The sequence below is a fragment of the Balaenoptera borealis genome (assembly GCF_965194805.1).
Source record: "Balaenoptera borealis genome assembly, chromosome: 2".
NCBI classification, from domain to species: domain Eukaryota; kingdom Metazoa; phylum Chordata; class Mammalia; order Artiodactyla; family Balaenopteridae; genus Balaenoptera; species Balaenoptera borealis.
This window is the reverse complement of record NC_138867.1, coordinates 168,159,885-168,180,844: the sequence shown is the minus strand read 5'-3', so window position 1 is coordinate 168,180,844 and position 20,960 is coordinate 168,159,885. Positions and strand designations below refer to the sequence as shown.

Genomic DNA, 20,960 nt, shown 5'->3' with positions numbered 1-20,960 from the left:
AACTGGCACAGCTCCAATAAACCAGCCTCCCCCTCACCCCCCTACCCCATTCCCAAAGGAATGGGTTGAAGACTAGCCACTTCCAGGAGAAAAAGCCCCTGTTCCAAAGGGAATTTGCTGAAGGCTAACACAGAATGCCATATGAGTACTCACATACAGAACAAGGCCTTAACCAGAAAGGATGAAACTTTAAATTGATCCCAAGTAAAACCTGGAGAGCTTCAAAATGCAAAGAGAACATGAGCTCAGATCCAGGAGAAAGATGTACCTTCAAACCCCAGGGTCAGCAAGAAAAGCAGTGAGCGACAGTGGGGTCCCACACCTGTTTGCTTACTAGCTCTGGAGCCTTCTCTGACCCCCATATGGGCCACCAAAATGTTGACCTGAAACAGACTGCCAGTTATTTCTCCAGCAAAAATGTGAAATAACTGGAGACTGCCAGTTATTACTCCAGCAGAGAATTGCATTTTGGGGTTTGCAACCATGGTGAGCCACAGGCAAGTCCCTGTGTGGCTAGGGTAGGAGAACACTTTTATAGAGGGGAAAAGGAAGTTGGGGGGGCTACAGTAAACAAAGAGTCTATGACCTTTCATTGGCTGAGTCCTTGCCAGGAAAGAAGAGGAGTTGCAGGGTGTGAGAGCTCCCCCTTCTGGTCTCCTGACTCCATTTAACCGGGGTTTCTGTTCATTAAATTTTTTTTACAGCCCTGAGAGAGGCTGGGCTGCTTGCCCCACTTCCAGGACCAAACACCACCCTGTCCTCTGATGTGAGAGAGATCCCCTTACCCTGCGAGGGCCTACCCAGTGAGAAGGAAGGAAAGAAGCTGCCCCAGGACCCCCAGAAGCCCACCCTGCTTGTGCCTGTGGAGTCATAACTCTGAGCACTGCACACGTTGTGCTGTGGCCCCACATCTCCACCTGCCCCAGCCTGTCTTCTTTCCCCATTCTGTTCGCCTGGCCTGTGTCTGCCCCCAGCCAGGCCAAGCCACGGGGCATCGTCCCTTGTCCAGGAGACCCAAGCTGGAATGACCAGGGTCCAGTGTCCTTGCTTGCTGCAGAGCTCCCTGCACCACCTGCCTGGAGGTTGCTACGTCCTCCCCACACCACTGCGGGGGCTCCTTGGCCTTGTACAGACGAAGGTTAAAGGGACGGGGAAAGACTGACCCCAGGGAAGCTGGTCCTCAGGACATGCCATGCACGCACAACAGGGACTGCGGCCTTGCTGTGCACATGTGTGGAGCTGTGTGTGGGCGCCATGTGTGGGAACAGGGGTTGTGTCCTGTGCACTTTTCTTGGGGGCACCATGAAGGGGCCATTGGTGCCCCTGGTTCTTAGCTCCCAGCCTGGCCCTGGTGACAGGGGAGATTCACACTGGCATGTCCCTCCAGAGAGCAGAGGCCTCAGCCACTGTCCCTGAGGCCCACGAGGGAAGCTGCCATGAGTCTTCATTCTCTAGAACAGGAAATGAAGCTTGCCCCTGGCCAAACATGCTGCCCCTCTTCTCAGACCTGGTCTTATTCCTGACCCTGTGGCCTCTTGGTGGGGCCTGCTGGGAGAAGGGCAGGTGGAGCAGGGGGCACTGAGCTCCTGTTCTAGGCTGGGCCTCATGCCCAGTGTCCACTTCTCCTTATTCCCCACCTGCCCTGGGGCACATTCCCCTAGGGCTTCTTGACCCCAGGGGCCTCCTGGGGTTGCACTGGTTCTCACTGAGGAGAAAGCTAGAGACTGTTCTAGGTCCTGGGACCCTTTGCCTTCAGGTACCAGGGCTCTTACAGCTGTAGGGGAGGCCCTGAGGCAGCACAGGTTGGGTGGCTGGTGGCCCTGGGAGATCCTGGTCATGGGGCTCAGGACCCTGGGGACAAGTGCCAGCCAGGCTGGGCTGGAGGATGGTCCAAACCTTAGCTGAGACCAACAGGGACTCAGGAGGTGGGGCTGACCCTGCTCCACAGTCTGGGAGCCAGCCAGGACCCGTCCTTGAGAGGGACACTTCAGGCCCATGTCCAACCCGGCCATGGGGTTCTGTGATTCCAGATTACCTGGAATCTGGCAGGACAGGGTCTCTTGCTCCCAAGTCCTGAGACCTCTTGACTCTCAACTGAGGGTCACCACTTCCCTTGGGTACCCACCTATCTGTCCATTTCACTTGTGCTCTGGGCTTATCCCTCTTACTGTTTGGACCATAGCTCTCAGCCTCCATCTGACCCTGGTCCTCACCACCTGGGTTCTAGGAGCCTGTCTGCACCAATCTATAGCAATTCTGCTCCACACCCTAGGAGGCCTCACTGATGCTGCAGGATGTCCACCTGGAGGGTGTTGCTGGAGCCCCTGCCCTTTATCAACCATCTAGGGCATTGGTCCATACTGGACACACAAGCAGGTACTCTGGAATGCACACATGCACACACATACTCATACATATGCACTGTGCACACACACACACACTTGTACTCACACACGGGCAAACATACAAATGAACAGTTGCATATGCATACACATGCACTTGTAGGTGCACTTGCACAACACACTCACACACTTGTATTCACACATGCATGCACTCACACTAGTACACTTGCATGCACGAGCACACTGGCATACATGCAGTCATGTTCACACAATATACACGTACACACATGAGCATTTTCAGACATGCATTCACGTACATGAACACATTGCACACACTCTGGCATGCTTGCACACATGCAATTACATGTATACATTACACCCACACGCATGCAGTCACACACACAAACACTTGCATGTATGCACACTTGTACATATATGCACATATTTGCACATGCACAGGTACACTTGCACACATGTGATGACACTCATAAGAACTCATAAGAATTCAGGTTCACATGTGCTCTGGTCACACCAGCTGTGCCCGCCTTCATACATACAAGCCATCCTCTTCTCTGGACTTTGAGTTTCAGTTGCCCCCCACACCCTCCCTGTCCCCTCTATCGGGTCAGCTTGCGGTCTGCCCTCAGGGTCCAGTTCCTACAGGCTTCCACTCTGCAATGCCAAGCCTCTCAGGTGGTTATCTATAACCCTATACCTGAGCAGTGGTTATCTGTCCCCACATGCCTCTTGAGGGCAGGACTGTTCCAGGAACATAACCCCACCCAGGAAATTCCTGCCTAGTTTAATCAGCAGTGACTCACCCTGGCTGCAGTCTTCCCAGGGGCTCTGAAGGCTCAGGCCCAAGCAGGGGTAGAAAAGATGGGCTCAGCCCCTCACGGCACTAGGTCACTGTCTACTACAGGGTGGGCAGCCAGTCCAGGGTCAGACCATGGATGTGGTCGAGCTGGGAGCTGAGCCCATGGGCGTGGGTGTCAGAACTGGGCCTTTACATGTACATACACAGGCTCACCAACAAGTCCTGAATTCCCAGATCTGGGGCTTCCCCATAGCCCTAGGGTTTTGATGGGACCACACTCCCGACCAGGATGGCTCATGGATGAGGGGTGCTGGACCTCTGCTCTGAGACTTGAACATGGAGCAGGGACCCAGGCCCAGCCCCGCTCAGGAAAGGGCCAACTGCATGGAGGTGGAAGGAGGGGAGGAGGGTGAGAAGTGGGTGAGAAGGACCCACTGCCCTCCTCATTAGTGGGGCACTACCCAGGATGGACACAGGTAACAGTGGTGGAGAAGGGCCAGCACAGATACCCACAGGCCACAGCTGGAGTAGACTTAGTGTGAAGCATGTCTAACCCCCCTTCAGGCAGGGACAGTAAATCAGAGGTAAAGCTGGGAAGAGGCTCAGGACCCAGGTACCCAGGAAGAATGTGAGTCCTGGTGAAGCTGAGGGAACGGTGGTGGTTCAAATGCAAGGCAGGTTGTTGCATAGGGATAGACACAGGACCAATGGGATGGAGCTGGGAGTACAGGGACACATCAAGCATCTATGGCCAGTGGATTTCACCAGGAGTACAAAGACCATTTGGGGAAAGAAGAATCTCATCAACAAATGATGCTGGGACAACTGGATAGCCACACACAAAAGATGGAGTTGGACCCCTACCTCAAATTAACCCCCCACCTCAATTAATCAAAATGGGTCCGAGATGTAAAACTATAAAACTCATAGAAGAAAACACAGGGACAAATCATGATCTGGGATTTGGCAATGAATTCTTAGATATGACACTACAAGCAATAAAAGAAAAATAGACTTCATCAAAATTAAAAACTTTTGTGTATCAGAGGACATTATTAATAAAGTGAAAGACAATGTACAGAAGAAAAATTTTGCAAATCATATATCTGAAAAGAGTTTAGTATACAGAATATATAAGGAATTCTTTCAACTCACCAACAAAAGGACAAACAACCCAGTTAAAATGGGCAAAGGACTAATAGACATTTTAAAGACGATATACAAATGGTCAGCAAGCACATAATAAGATGTTCATTATTATCAGTCATTAGGGTCGTGCAAATTAAAACCACAACAAAATACTACTTTACACATGCTGAGATACAAGAAAAAGGGTGTGTGTGGGGGGAATAACAACTGTCAGCAAGGATGTGTAGAAATTGGAATCTGTGTACACTGCTGGTGAGAATGTAAAGTAGTACATCCACTGTGGAAAACAGAATGATGGTTTCTCAAAAAGTTAAATATAGAATTACCATATGACCCAGCAAGTTCACTGCTAGGTGATGGAGTCCCTAGGACTGAAAACAGGGACTCGAGCAAATACAGGTACACCCATGTTCACAGCAGCACTATTCACAATAGCCAAAAAATGAAAACAGCCCAATATCCACCAATGGATCATTCAGCCATAAAAAGGAATGAAGTACTGACACATGCCACAACATGGATGAATCTCAAGAATATTGTGCTAAGTTAAAGAAGCCAGACACAAAAGACCACATTTTGATTCCATTTATATGAAATGTCCAGAGTAGGCAAATTCACAGAGACAGAAAGCAAGTTGGCGGTTGCTAGGGGCCAGGGGGAAAGGAATGGGGAGAAACTGTTTATTGGCATTTTATTTGGGGGTAACAAAATGTTCTGGAACTAGATAAAGATGGTGGCTTCACAACATTGTGAACGCACCAAACACCACTGAACTTAAAATGGTTACTTAAAAATGGTTACTTGCATGTTATGCAAATTTCACCTCAATAAAAAGTATAAGGGCAGGTGGGGTAGTTGGGGGTGACCAGGACAGGGTGCACAGAGAGAGAGTGCAGTAGGACAGGAGCAGAGACTCTGTCCTGTAGGGATGAGGGGACCACCAGTGGTGTCTTCTCAGAGACTGTTGACAGCCCGCTCAGTGTGGACCGGGGAGTCCCAGGAAGGGTGGGACCTCCCCCATAGCACCTCAGCCTCATCAACACCTCTGCACCTGTGCTGACTCAAGACAGGCGAGGAGCAGGAGGAGAGTCAGACAGGGCCAAGCCACACCTGCCTAGGGTAGATGGCCATGGGGGGTCAGCAAACCTGCCTGTAGTGTTGGCTTCCCCCAGTGGACACCAGATTGCTGCCTGAGGGTGGCGCCCAGGACTTGGAAGCCCCTGGCCCATGTACCCAGCATCATAGCCCACCCTGGGCTGGCAGGGAGCCATCTCCCACCCCAGGCAGGCCAGCTGGTCCATACAAGTTCAGTGATACCTGTCTTAGTGCCTCTGGACCACCCCTCAGGGAAAGCTCAGCGGTGTCCACACTGAGGCTCCCTCCCCTACCAGGGCCCTGGCCACCCTGCGGCCTTCTCAGCAGTCTCCCTTGGCCCCTGTACTGCACCCACAGGCCCTGGGCCACACCCTCCAGACCCTACCACAGGTGAGTCCTCTAGCCTACTCTACCCTAACCCCAGTCATGGAGCCCACGGCCAGGGCACACTGCCATGATGGGTGACCACTCCCTGGTTGTGTGGGTCATGTGGAACAAGGAGTACTTCCGTCGGACATTTTTCAGGGGAAGGGGTCTTAGTAACTGGGTACTATCGCTTCTGGAGAAAGGGGTTCACACGCCACAGGCTTCAGAGTCATTAGGCTGCAAATACAGATCTCTGGGCTCCCTAGGGTTCTGGTCCTGGTCTGTTGTGGGGCCCAGGAATCTGTATTTGTACCTTGAAACCCAGGTGAGGCAGGGAGGGGTCAGAGCCGTACAGACCCTGAAGGAGTGAGCCTCAGGTGCTGGAGGGTGTCACCCCTTCCCCTGCCTCACCTGCATCCCTGAAGCCCCTCCCCTCGGTGACCCAGCAACTCCACTGATGTGCTGGGTGCTACAGCTGAGGCTCCTCCTTCAACTGGCTCTTTGAGGGGAGGACACCCAGAAAACCAACACGGCCCTCAAGAAGCCCACACTCTGGATGCTAAGACAGGCTAACTCCAGAGAAGGAAGCAGAGATCCCAGCCACTCCTGTTTTTGAAGTCTGTCGAGGATGTGTGAAATCAGATGCTCTGAGTACCTCACCGTTCAGGACTTTCCAAAAACTTTCAAGAGACAATGCAGGGCCAGAGGCAGCAGCACTGGGTGAGACCCTGGGCAGCAGCCCACCTCTTTTAGCCCTTCTGAGGGATGAAGCCCTGGGGTCCAGTGGGCCAGGAGGCTAGGTGGAGGAACAGCCTCTGCTGAGCTCTGAGAGAAGGAACTATCCCAGTTCCTTGGGGGTCTTGGCCAAGCTCGTGCAGCAGGAGAGGGCAGGAGCAGGGTGCCGGGAACCGCTGGCAGAGAGAGGTAAGGCCCCTGCCTGGGAGGGAGGGGTCTCTGGGGAGTTGGGGCAGGGCCAGGAGGGGACTGATGAGCTTAGCATCCTTGGTGTGGGGAGTTCAGGCAAGAGTGGGGGGGCAGGGTCTGGATGGGACACGGTGGCCAAGCTGGGGCCGCAAGACCCACTTGGCCTGAGGACCAGCTGCTGAGGGTACCTGGGAGATCCCAGCTCCTAGCCGCCCAGGGCAAGTTCGGGCCTCTCTCCTGCCTGTACAGCTCTCTTTCATGCACCACCCTCTCATTCTTTCAGGAGGTCCATCCCTACTCAGAGAGTGCAGCCAGCCTGGGGTATAGGGACCCCTCCAAGGGCCATAGGGGGCAGGTTAAAGGAGGTGACGTGTATGTCAGTCCCAGCCAACCCAGGGGTTGCCTAAGCACAAGGAAAACCCTGACTGCAGAGCCCAGGCCTGATTGCCCAGGAGAGAGCATATACCTGTGGGCCTAAGACACCAGAAACTCAAGGCTGGGATTGGCTGTGGGCCTTTGGCCCTCCTGTGAGTCATCTTGGTGGCCCCACTGGTCCTGGCCTACCCCAGGGGACAAGAGGGCAGTTCCACCCTTCCTGGAAGCAGCAGGCCAGTCTAGTTCCGGGGATGCCATGAGGATTTTCTAAATTACGTTTCCGGTCCATCACATGGGTCAGAGGCAGCCTTGAGGGATAGGCCAGGAGCTGGTCCCTTCCCTCTCTCCTCCAGACTGCAGCCCAGACATCCCACCCCTACTGTTCTGCCCCACAGAGCCCACCAAGTGCCTCTCCAGCGTCTGGGGACCTGAGTCTAGATTCTGCCAAGAGGAACTGGGATTCAGAGCGGCTTCCTGGACCCTGGGCCTGGCCTCCCCTGCTGTCTCTGACTAGGGAAGTTCCAGCATGTCCTCCTGAGCCAAGGCCCCTCTGCCACCCACTGCAAACCCCGTTACATCCCAGCAGTTTGTCAACACTCCATGGGCACCCAGGGCTGCACGATTTGTGAATCAGAGCACCCCTTGGTCAGCACCCAGAGTCCCACTCTGGTCAGGAGACCCCAGGTGTCCCCTTCCCCACTGCAAAAAACCTGACTGTGAGTGTACACGGAGCTCCCACTCACTGTGGGCCTCTCTACAGTGGTGGGCCCATCCTGTATCCCGTTGTTCAGTCGCCTCCCAGGACATCACAGATAGAATTCATAGGTGGTACCCTCCAAGCACCGCACAGGTAGATGTTAAGTGTCAGTGAGTGGCGGGGACAGGAGCCTGTCTAGAGGGGGAGATTCCTGGCGGGTGGCTGGGGGGCAAGCACAGGGAAGCATTTGGAGTCTCTTGGAGGAGCAGTAAGTGGAGAGGACTGCGGGGATGTGGGGAGGGTGTCTGTTTTAAGATGGTCTTAGAGCGTGAGTGTAAACTGATGAGATGATCTAGGACGGGTTGGTAAACTATGGCCCGTGGGCCAAGTCTGGCTGCCACCTGTTTTATAAGTGAAGTTTTATTGGAACAGCCACACCCTTTTGTTTCTGTATTGTCGCTGGCTGCTTCTACTCTACAATGGCAGAGTTAAGTACCTAGTTGTAACAGAGACCATAATCAGCTAGATTAAAGCCACTGGGGGCCACTGGGGAGGATGGGAAAGATTTACACGATGTGCTCCTGTCCTCATTAAAGGAAACCGCATGGTTGATGAGGCTTGGACAGAAACAACCAAGTATGACAGCTGAGCACCCTTCAAACTGTCCCTTGGGGGGCTATAGCTGTGACTCAACTCCAGCATGCTGTTGCTCAGAGAGTGAAGTACACATGTGCAGGCCTTGGACCGTCTCCTCTCTTGAGGCCTCTGTCTCACTACCTGCTCCACTTCGCCTGGGCTGCTCCACCTCACCCAGGCTGCTCTCTCTCACTCATGCTGCTCCCTCTCATTTGGGCTGCTCCACCTCACCCAGGTTGCTCCCTCTCATTTGGGCTGCTCCACCTCACCCAGGTTGCTCCCTCTCATTTGGGCTGCTCCACCTCACCCAGGCTGCTCCCTCTCACTCATGCTGCTCCCTCTCATTTGGGCTGCTCCACCTCACTCAGGCTGCTCCCTCTCACTCATGCTGCTCCCTCTCATTTGGGCTGCTCCACCTCACCCAGGCTGCTCCCTCTCACTCATGCTGCTCCCTCTCATTTGGGCTGCTCCACCTCACCCAGGCTGCTCCCTCTCACTCATGCTGCTCCCTCTCATTTGGGTTGCTCCACCTCACTCAGGCTGCTCCCTCTCACTCATGCTGTTCCCTCTCATTTGGGCTGCTCCACCTCACCCAGGCTGCTCCCTCTCAATCATGCTGCTCCCTCTCACTCATGCTGCTCCCTCTCATTTGGGATGCTCCACCTCACCCAGGCTGCTCCCTCTCACTCATGCTGCTCCCTCTCATTTGGGCTGCTCCACCTCACTCAGGCTGCTCCCTCTCACTCAGGCTGCTCCCTCTCATTTGGGCTGCTCCCTCTCACTCAGGCTGCTCCCTCTCACTCAGGCTGCTCCCTCTCATTTGGGCTGCTCCACCTCACTCAGGCTGCTCCCTCTCACTGATGCTGCTCCCTCTCATTTGGGCTGCTCCACCTCACCCAGGCTGCTCCCTCTCACTCATGCTGCTCCCTCTCACTCATGCTGCTCCACCTCACCCAGGCTGCTCTCTCTCACTCATGCTGCTCCACCTCACTCAGGCTGCTCCCTCTCACTCATGCTGTTCCCTCTCATTTGGGCTGCTCCACCTCACCCAGGCTGCTCCCTCTCACTCATGCTGCTCCCTCTCATTTGGGCTGCTCCACCTCACCCAGGCTGCTCCCTCTCACTCATGCTGCTCCCTCTCACTCATGCTGCTCCCTCTCATTTGGGCTGCTCCACCTCACTCAGGCTGCCCCCTCTCACTCAGGCTGCTCCCTCTCATTTGGGCTGCTCCACCTCACCCAGGCTGCTCCCTCTCACTCATGCTGCTCCCTCTCATTTGGGTTGCTCCACCTCACTCAGGCTGCTCCCTCTCACTCATGCTGTTCCCTCTCATTTGGGCTGCTCCACCTCACCCAGGCTGCTCCCTCTCAATCATGCTGCTCCCTCTCACTCATGCTGCTCCCTCTCATTTGGGCTGCTCCACCTCACCCAGGCTGCTCCCTCTCACTCATGCTGCTCCCTCTCATTTGGGCTGCTCCACCTCACTCAGGCTGCTCCCTCTCACTCATGCTGCTCCCTCTCATTTGGGCTGCTCCACCTCACCCAGGCTGCTCCCTCTCACTCATGCTGCTCCCTCTCATTTGGGCTGCTCCACCTCACCCAGGCTGCTCCCTCTCACTCATGCTGCTCCCTTTCATTTGGGCTGCTCCACCTCACTCAGGCTGCTCCCTCTCACTCAGGCTGCTCCCTCTCATTTGGGCTGCTCCACCTCACTCAGGCTGCTCCCTCTCACTCATGCTGCTCCCTCTCATTTGGGCTGCTCCACCTCACCCAGGCTGCTCCCTCTCACTCATGCTGCTCCCTTTCATTTGGGCTGCTCCACCTCACTCAGGCTGCTCCCTCTCACTCAGGCTGCTCCCTCTCATTTGGGCTGCTCCACCTCACTCAGGCTGCCAATGAGGCCCGATGGGCACCTGAGATGGAACCTCCAACTCACTCATCAATAATTTTGGATAAAGTCCCAGGTCTTATGGGTCTTACACCGCAGTTGTTGGGTGGGGACCGATAAGGATTTAAGCAAACAGGAGAGCTTCAGACAGTATGAGTGCTGCAAAGACTCTGGCAGGATCCTGATCATGCACCTGCCCCATGAGGATCCTGTTCACTTGGTGGGGTTTTACCTGAGTTCTTGCTTCTCTTCCACTCTAGCTTTTCCAGGCTGCCAGGTGGCATCTATCAGTTGAGGATTTGCACCTGTTTTGTTCTGAGGTCCCGCCTGTGGTTTCTATTCCCATCATGTGAGTGCGGAGTCTAGTCTGACCAGAAAAACAAGTTCATTTAAAGGGCCCGAAGATGGTTTTTCAGAGACACTAGTCTGCCATTTCTCGATCTACCAGCTTTCCAAATAAAGTCGTATTCCTTGCCTCAAAAAATAAATAAAGGGCCCAAGAAGCAGCAGGCCCTTACTGACCAGGTGGCCAAGCTGGAAAGTCCTGGAGAGGGAAGAAAATGCCTGGGACCACATGGCCGCACAGCTGGGACAGGTCTCTTGGCTGCCAATCATTCCTCTGAACAAAAAGGACAGAGATGGTGACACAGGGGGTGTCCAAACATGAGCCACCCCCCACCCCTCCTTAAAATATCTTCTCTGACTCCAAACCGTATTTGGGCCCAAGAGAACAGCCCACAATGCTCCAGCAATGGCCTTTGTAAATGCCAAAGCCACAGCATTCATCTGGGGCATGAGAGATGCCAGACACAGGCTGCGGGAGCAGAGCACACACACAGAGACCTCAGGAGGGAATCCCGTTCTGTCACCAAGAGGCACCGACCTGTGCGAGGCATTGCCTGGTGCTGGTCACAAACGTGGCTCAGAGGGGTTCCTGATGGAGGGTTCCGTGCTTCACATGATGACACCATCAAAAGATGCCCGAAGAGGTGGCTGGACATGCAGCTTCTCACCTGGGAAATGCAGGATAATCACACATGCCTCAGCCCAGGCACATGGTGAGTAATGTAGGAGAGCTAGCTGTCACTGCATTAGCATCGTTATGCTTTCTGTTAGCTTTTATTCCTACCTCCATCTGAAGTCACTATCCTTTTCCCAAATTTTCTTTTTTGTAACTAATCTATTTTCTGAGATATTTTATGCATCCTTTAGAAGCTGCTCTAAAAACTTTTGGAACAAGGTACATTGAGTATATGCTGTGTGTGTGCCTGTCTGCATGTGCCTGCACGTTTCCATGTGTCTGTGTGTCTGCATGTTTCTGTGTGGGACTGCAGGTCTCCTCATATCTGTGTGTCTCCATGAGCATCATGTGCCTGAGTCTGTCTGCACATATGTGTCTGTGTGTGTGTATGCCTCTGTGTGTGCACACACATGCACATATGAATAAATAACTGCATAATTACCTCTGAGTTGGTGAGGGATGAAGTCCCAGAACAGCTCTCCCACATTGGTTTTAGTGGATTAGCACATGCTCCAGGAGCCCATGTGATGGAAGGCTTGCTTCCATGGAGTGGCCACCAAAGGTGATGGAGACACAACCTCCTCCTTCTGGGCCCAGTTCCATGGGAAGGAAGTTTGTGTGACAAAATCCTGAATGTATAGAAACATTGCGTAACATTACAAATGTACCTGACATCATAGGAAGACGTGAAACTTGACAGCAGCTCCTGGTTGGCATTGCTCCTCAGGGCATGCGTGGCCAGAAAGTTCTTCTGATGGCCCTTGGAGCATGGGCTTCCAGAGTCAAACACTCTAGCTGTGTCTGCAAGTCAGAGTTTTACCTGAAAATAACCTCCTTTTCCTTATGTAGATTAAAAAGTAACTAGGGAAGAAAACTATTTTTCCAGCATAAATTTCCCCTCTTCTTTCCTTTCACAAAGAATATCTGCTAAAATAGTTTTGAGTATATCACCACAAGGTGTACTAAAAGGCAAACATCAGTTCTGGAGGGGACGTGCACAGGCTCCCACCCTGCAGGGCACCTGGTGAGAATGTGTCTGCACAGTTACTACTGCAAACAGTTCTTCAGGACCAGTTATTATCATAGGAATTAATGTTTAATGGTCAATCCGTAAATAAGATGAGAATTGCAACTGAAGAACAATCCCAGAGAGGAGATCATGGATTTAAAGCTTGATTTCAAAGCAGTCTAATGATATACTTACTACTACGTGTTTAAACTGTGACTTTTACCATGGTAGTCAAGGAAGAGGCTGTTTTATGGTCAGTCTCAGCTACAATTTATTTTGTTGGTTTTACAGGAAATTTAATGTCTTGTTTTAAGTTTGCCTTGCAATATCAAGACACTGATCCAGAAGCTCCAGGGAAGGAAAACTTGTGTTGCAAAGCTCCACACAGCTGCTTGCATTTTTAATTATAAATTAGAAAAGTCAGTAAAGAAGCACCCAACACTTGCAAGGACCCTGGAGCCATCCCTAATCTATGCAGACATTTAGTTCCAATGTTTGTGGGTCACGGAAGAACCAGGAGGGTTCCAGAACTGCAGCATGCAGTTAGTACCTTAAAGAAGGACCCCAGACAGCTCTGCATGGAAGGTGGTGTGTGGGAAAAACCTATTTCTGCCGTGAACTCTTCAGCTTGCCCACATTCATCCAGAGATATGACAAAAGTAGGTATTCACATGCCCGTTTGGCCTTGGCCTAGCCTCCCGAGGTGACTCCACCCAGTATCCTGGTTTGTTTCCTCCTCCACAAGCCAGAGTTTCCTAAGCTTTTTTCCAGATTTAAGCATTCCATATACATGTTTTTATTTTAAGCCAGCATGATCCTTCCTGAGAGAAAGTAAACACAAACCATTAATTAGTTGACCCTCATTATTTGCAGATTCTGTATTTGTGAATTTTTCTACTTTTTAATTTTGATTTCCTTAAACCTTTTGAAACTCATTTGGCCTCTTTCAGTGAAGACCTGAAAATACAGGACTACAGTTGGGGAGAAACGCCTGACCTCCTGGGCAGGATGGTTCTGCCCAGAGGGTGAACTCAGAGGTTGTCTGCCCTATGCTCCTTCTCAGGGTAAGACTGTTTTTGGCTCTCACCACAGCGGGGCCCTGGGCGGCCTAGGGGATGGTTCACTCTCCTTCTGCAGAGCCTCAGCTTCCCTTCCCTTTGTCAGAGGGTGGGGATTAAACCGGGAGCCTCTCTTCCTCCTAAACCCTCCTCAGCTGCCTCTCCTTGAGCTCTGTGCCGTATCATCCATCACTCAAGGAGAAGATGAGCCAGGCTTAGGAAGGGAGGACGGACAGCAGCCTCCCTTTCCTCAGTGGAAAGTTGGTCCAAAGGCTTCCTTTGGCTGTAACAAGGCACTGCGTATACTGCAGTGGGGAGTGGGACCAACAGCAATTGGGGAGGAACTGACAGCACTCAGGGAGGACGGGGTCCAAGAGATGAGGCCATGAGGGTCCTACTGCCCCTTGGAGTGAGGAGCTGGGTGTGGGCCCACCCGCGGGAGTCACCATCCCTGTCTGGAGCCTGGGCCTAGGTGAGCTGGCGTAGCTGTCTCACTGCACATTTCCTTCTCCCATCCTTGGCTCTCAGCCGGCCAGGAGCCAAAGCCTGGCCAGCTAGGAGTGGCACCCCGCCCTGGGGGGCAGGAGGAGGGGGTGATAGCGGGGAAGATGGTGATAACCATTCTCTGCTGGTCTGCAGAGAACTTGGGGTGCCACAACTCCTGTCCTTCCAAGAGAAATTCTATGTCTGACCCAGCTTCCTCAGCCTTCCCAGAGTCCAGAGCTCGACCCAAGTTTTCCTGGGTGGTGCATTAAGAACAGGGCCCCTGGTGTCCGGTGGGGCATTGGGCCGCTCAAAGCCAGCAGCAGATGGGCCGAAGGGAGCCCCGTGGCTGTGCACATCCTGTGCCCTTCCCAGCTAGTCCTTGGAGTGCTCTGATGAGCATGTGGTCCCTCTCCCATGGAGGGAGGAAGCAGTGGAGGTGGAGATGGGAGAACACAGGAAACTAGTGTAGTATGCCCCCACAAAGGATGTGTGTGCCTTGCTTATTTGAGAAACACACATGGGAGGTTTTAGCGCTGTGAAGCCACTTTGGCTAATGAATTTCTTTACCGCTGTGCCTTTTCAGAGGGACCATGTGGACCCTGCATTCACTAGGGTTCCTCAGGTCCCAGGACAGGGAAGTGACATCCTAGTGTTCATGCCAAAGTCCCACATCCTGGGAAACTCCTCCCTGGGGTGTGAAAGGTCCAGGGTCTGTGACTGAAGCAGAAGACTGGGAGAAGAGTAAAAAGTTCGTATGGTGGCCCCAAAACTTGATGAAAGCAGTACTGTTTGGTGTCCACTGGATAGGGCACAGATTGCTGGTCTTCCGTAGTTACTGGGCACTGTGACCTGTGACTCACACTGGCGGGCCACTCAGATGGAGTGATGTAGTCCAAGGACTGCTGTGCTCTGTGCTGAGGTGGTACTAGTCAACTGTTGCATGGGGAGTGCACAGAGTATGAAAAAGAGAATGATGGTTACTAGTGCCAGTACAACCTGGCTGTCACCAATAGGAAGGCTTCAACGTCAGACGGAAGGACCACACACCTGGATGGGAAGCCAGAGCCCACACAGAGCACGTGTATCACACGCTGGATCTGGAGTGGGCAAGGAGCAAGAGTTGACCACACACATGGAGACCAAACTCAAGTCCCTCTGAGACGACAACACTTCTGCCCCAGACACAGGTTTCCATCTCCCTAAGGGACACCAATGTGCAGCTGACAGTAGTGGCTGCTGAGTATCTTGGGCACGCCACCCAAACGAGCACCATTCCCTCCACCGCCGTGGCTGAGAATACTCACATTTCCTAATTCAGATGTTGCAACTAATGTACTGTGGGTGGTAGAGGGGAAAGTCTGGAGCAGACAGCCTCAGATCCACCCTTGCCCAGGGCTGCACAGCTTCTTTGGGAGCCACTGCCCGACGACAGAACAGAGCATGGCTGACCTCGGTTATTAGGAGGCAGAACTCCTTGTCCTGCCACAGGGCACCCTGGTCCAGGCTCCCAACCCACCCAGACCCTCTCACACACCCATGCACACACACTCACACCCCAAACCCTTCATATGCACATAGGTCCCACACCCAAATCCATGTACATACTCATGCACACATTCATTCATCCACACACTCACACAAATCCTAAAACCACATGCGCACACACTGACACACACCCAAACCCTTGCACACACCATGCACACACACATATACACACACCCATGCACATACACACTAATGCACACTGAAACCCACACACATACCCATGCACACACACCTCTAAATCCACCCACATACCCTCCATCGCACACACCTGACCCCACACCCAATACACACATGCACACACACACACTCACGTACACACACCATTGTCCTGTGATGTGTCTTCACCCAGGCTCAGGAACACACAGCAACAGCACCAAGAGAGCCTGGTGGGCTACAGGTCAGAACACTCTCTCCCACTGGCTCCTCTGCCCTAGAGCCAGGCTAGCCCCCTCTCTTCCACCCCACAAGGCTGTTCCTGCTGCACCCTTGGACACCCCAGGCATGCCTCCCCTGACCAAACCCAGCTCTGGAATCGGGAGGGAGAGAGGCCGGCCCTGGGCAGGGCTCCTGGTTAGTATCCTGTGCAAATCCTGGTGACCAAGGCCTGAGGAGCTGAAGGTTAGGGTTTGAGGAGGCCATGGGTCTGCTCAGAAAGTGGGACCCTAAGGATCTATTGTATAGCACAGGGAATTCTGCTCAATGTTATGTGGCAGCCTGGATGGGAGGGGAGTTTGGGGGAGAATGGATACATGTATACGTGTGGCTGACCTGCCTGGCTGTGCACCTGAAACTATCACAACGCTGTTAATCGGCTATACTCCAATATAAAATAAAAAGTTAAAAAAAAAAAAAAGAAGGTGGGACCCTCATCAAGGAGCAGGGAGCCTCCCGTGGTCTGCTGATGTCTGCCCAAGCTGAGGGTGGCCTACATGCAGACACACTTGTCCGGAAGGCTCCACGGTGTACCACCGTGCAGGTAACACTGTGTCACCTCAGTTACTGTTTTCAGAACACCTGTCAGGGTTTCACCCTGTCTGCCTGTCTAGGCGTGGTGCCTGGAGGGTGTGGGTCCTTTGCTTCCCCCACCCTGATGCTTACCAAAGACCTCCCTCATAAAGAAAAGCAGCTCACAGCCCACCCCTTCCCACCGTCCACACACTCCAGATTCCAGCTGCTGGGAGATGCCACCTGAGCTCTGCACCAGCTGCACCCTGCCCCCTCCGTCGCCTGTCCCCTCCACTTGGATGCCCTCCCCCTGCCCATGTCCAAATTCCCTGCCATCTGACCACTGCCCAGCCCACTTCTGCCTCGCTGTGGCTATAAGCTCACTCTCACATCTTCCCAGGGGTCCGGAGGCGGGGGTCCAGGCAAGCCCACACTCAGAGGTGAGTGTGCTCAACAAATGAATGAGCAAAATACTTCCCGCACAAAATTTTATCTTGATCCTTTAGCACTATACAGATAGCAGGACTGTATTAAAATAGGCCTCAATCTGTATCTCATTTTTATCAGACTCTGAACATAAGGAAAGAATTAAGCTTGAAGGAGGTATCATTTCCAAATCCAAGCAGACTTTTGTTTTGGAACTTTCTCCCTTGAAAATTACTGAAAGCCAATACTGACAGGCATGCTTTACTTCTGAAATTGCAGAGTAATTTATTTATTTATTCAGGCCATGTGCTCGCTGGGATGGCATCTGGAGATAAACATCTGCTTTTGGTGAGAGTCTGCGATTTAGTCATGCCAAGCACACAGCAACTTCAGTCGTACAAATGCACAAAATGTCCGGCCCTCTTTCTAAAATAAGAGACTGGTCAGAGGCGGGTGCCAAGTGTGGAGTCCTTCCACAGGGACCGCCGACACCCTCCTGCAGGACTGTGCTTGTCCCAAGCAATGGGGCCTTCTTCTTTACAGGAAGGGGCCTTAGGAACACCCACCCCTCCCTCTCCCCAGGACACTGCCCAGGCCTTCTGCTTTCTGCTTCCTCACTCCCACCACGCCATGCTCACCACTCCCCTGCTCAGAGACACACCCAAGCTGGAGGCTTGAGGTTTAGGGCAATAAAAATAGCTTTTCCCAGTGGCATCCCCCCTCAGGAGCCCTCCCCCATGCCATCCAACTGGACTTCATGTAGCCATGACCCTAAATGGGGTTTGATGCCAACTGTGTGCCAGGCATGCCCTTATGGGTATAAATGTGCCCACTTCACCCCTGGCAGGCCCCACTGGAAGGGTGGAGGAACCCAGCTGCACGTGGGTATAGCTGATGCACCTAGACCCTAATGGGGGCTCCAGTATCACCTCTGGGCCTGCTTAGGGCTCACCCTGAATACCAGCATGCTGCAGCCACCTGCCCTATCTCCCCAGGGGGAGTGGGGGCCAAAACCAGAGAACACAGACTGGGGCCTTGTCTCTGCTTCCTCTGCCAAGCACCCTCCTACAGGTGGGCCCCTCCCCACGGGGTTCCTGCAGCCCTGGTGCAAAGAGGAGAGAGAAGACGGTAGTCCCGAGGGCCTGCCACCTTGAGAATCTGCATCTCTGTCTCCCAGAGACTCACTCCATGGCAATTTCCAGAAAGGTTCCCAGGCACTGGACAGGTGAGCTTTGCTCCATGCAGTCAGTTGATTCATCACAAGATGTGTCAACGGCACTGAGAACTTCACCCAGAACTTCAGACGCCCTGGCTTGTTCTCCCCGTCCTGTTTCAATCAGAGGGCGCCTCCTAGTGCTCTGGGTGCTATCAGAAGATCTCTGCCCCGTTTTGGGCCTCGGCCCCTCTCTCCATGGATGCTGAGCCCTTCCAAGGCAGGGACTGCCTCTCTTCCCTCCCAGAAGCTGAGGGGTGTTTGTTGAACAAAGTGATGATCTCAGTGCTGGCCGGAAGGGCCAGACTTGTCTCAGGCCCAAACACGAGCAGTTTGAGTTAGGGACCCTCTTGTAACAAGCAGGTAGGAAGGCGGGTTTTTGAACCACAGCATTACCTGATGTTACATGATGGACAGGTCCCTATGGCAGTTTCTCCAAAAAAAGCACAGTCACTGTTTGAGAGTGCCCTGGTTCCTGGAACACCTCCAGTGATAGGAGCTCACCACCTGTGCTCGATGACTGTCAGAAATGCTTGATGTCTACTGCACTGAAATGCTGTGGGAAGGAACTAAACTCAAGGGGATCCTGCTTTCAAACAGACAAGATTCAAGCCCCAGAGGGCAGGGTGCTCTGGACTTGCTCTCCAATCAGGCAGAGCCAGCTCCCCATCAGAAACACTGTCTCGCCAATCCATCCACAGCATGCAGAGCGCTGAGGGACCCCACATGGAGCAGAGTGAGCTCCAAAGAGGCCTCACCCCTCAGGTCTGCATCTCTTCCTGCTGTCCTCTCCCTTTGCACTGCCCCTCTGTTGGCGTGAGCTGCACCCACAAACAGCAGCAAACCATGATGTCCCCTCTCAGACCCTTACTCACACCCCTGATCACTGGCAACTGGGCAGTGCCCTACTCGCTATGTGGGGATCCTGGGCCCACAGTTACCTCCTGTCTGCCCTGACTTTACTGCTGGAAACACTGCACCACAATAGAAACCATTAAACTAAAAACACGCCGAACATGTGGAACAAATAGGAACATTTCTGTGGATGGGGCTGGTGTCCAGCTGGCCATTTTCATTGGAAGTCCCCAGCTGTACCTCCCTGGCCCGCTGCAGGTTCTGGTCTGGCTGTCACCCTGAAAATAGCCTGCTGGAACCATAGCAAGAGGTTCTTTTTGACATGACAAAGGCACCTGGTCACCTCGCTCGCCAGGCCAAGAGGGTGAGGGGGTTTCTTCCCCACAGCTGCAGCCCTCAAGATTGGCTTCACTGTGCTCCTTCCATCTCCTCAAACGTGTGAAAGAGAGGAAGGGGACTTCTCCCAGGCCCTCAGCACTAACAGCCTCCTGGAACAGGAGTGGCTTCATAAAGCCCTTTCTTCACTCTCTCCTAGCTCCTGAAGCCAGTGTGAGGACATCTCACAGCCATCAGGGGTGGGGGTGTCTCACAGATAAACAGAGAGGAAGTAAGCCTGGGCCAGGGGCTCTGCCTGGTTGTGACAGTGGATCTTCAGAATCCACATGTTATAGGTGCAGAAATGAATCTTCAAAGGTGGGAAGTAACTTACTGAAGTCCTACAGACAGCAAGGAGAGCCAGAACTGTGGGTCGATGCGTCTACTCCTTGTGGGTGAGGAGTGAGGGCCGGGCCACAGCTTTCCTGGATGCTGGAAAGAGAGGGGCAGATCCTAAGATACCCTCAAAATTCCTGCCCTGGTGTACACACAGCCTCTCCCAGTTATTTGATCAAACACTAATAAGGTGCTGTTGCAAAGGGATTTTGCAGATATATAGAATCAAAGTCCCAGATCAGTGGACCTTAAGATAGGAAGATATCCAGGTGGGCCTGACCTAATCACATGACTTCCTTTAAAAGTAGTTTTCTCCAACTGGTTGCAAAGGGAGAGTCCTAGGTTCACAGCATGAGAAGGATTTGGCCTCTGCTGCTAGTGTGAAGATGGAGGGGCCATGTGGCAAGGAACATGGGTGACCTCCAGGGGCTCAGAGCAGCCCAGCTGACAGCCAGAAAGGAAATGAGGACCTCAGTCTCACTGCTGCAAGGAGCTGAATTCTGCCAACAACCTGGATGAGCTTGGAGCCCCAGATGAGCCCATATGAGGACGCAGCCCGGCCAACACCCTGATTTCAGAATTCTGGCCTCCGAAACTATGAGAGTAACTTTCTGTTGTTTCAAGCCACCCAGTTCGTAGTACTTTGTTATGGTCCCGGGAAACAAATACAGATTCTATTACCCAGGAGTGGGGTGCCACTGCAACAAATACCTAAAAATAAGGAAGTGGCTTCAGAATTAGGTAATGCCTTGAAAAGTTTTGAGACACGTGATAGAAAAAGCCTAAACTGCCTTGAATAGACTATTAGTAGAAATATGGATGTTAAAAACTCTGCCAGTGAGTGCTCAGAAGGAAATGAGTAACATGTTATTGGAAACTGGAGGAAATTTATTATAAAGTGGCAGAGAACTCAGCTGAACTGTATTCTACTGTTGGGTGGAAAGCATAACTTGTAAATGAACATGAAGAGATAGATTTCTAAGCAAAGTTTTGAAGGTGTAGCCTGGTACCTCCTGGCTGTTTACAGTAACATTTGAGAGGGAAGAGACAAATTGAGGAAGGAACTGTTAAACAGAAATGATGAGCACCTGATGATCTGGGAAATTCTCAGCCTGTTCAGATAGCAAAAGAGGCTAAAATTAGGAGATTCATGGTTGGGAAAGTGTGCACTGGTGAGAAAGCCAACAGTGTGGCTGAAGAGATTAAGGGTGTGACCTCATGGATGCACTCAACCATCTCAGCAGAAGCCAGGAATAGAGATGGGGTTACCCAGGAAGGATCTATGGAGGATCTTCTTGTCTATGGTGTGGATCCCCATGACAAACACGGGAGACCCACAAGTTTTTTGAGAATGTTAATCAGCAGAAACACTGACAGCTTAAACTGAAAGGGATGGAGCGGA

General features: G+C 52.6%; 1 protein-coding gene across 3 annotated transcripts in view; it reads right to left on the bottom strand.

Annotated features, from left to right (window-relative positions):
• Positions 1-10,521: 10,521 nt before the first annotated feature.
• SNAP47 (synaptosome associated protein 47) overlaps positions 10,522-20,960 on the bottom strand; it is an 81,128-nt gene continuing 70,689 nt past the window's right edge. Inside the window, exons 5-6 of one of the 3 annotated variants that reach the window (XR_014241221.1) lie at positions 19,557-19,654; positions 10,522-11,939 (exon numbers count right to left, since the gene is read on the bottom strand). The gene's annotated coding sequence lies outside the window, so the exon portion shown is untranslated. The other 2 variants (XM_082379465.1, XM_082379466.1) reach the window with 2 other exon arrangements.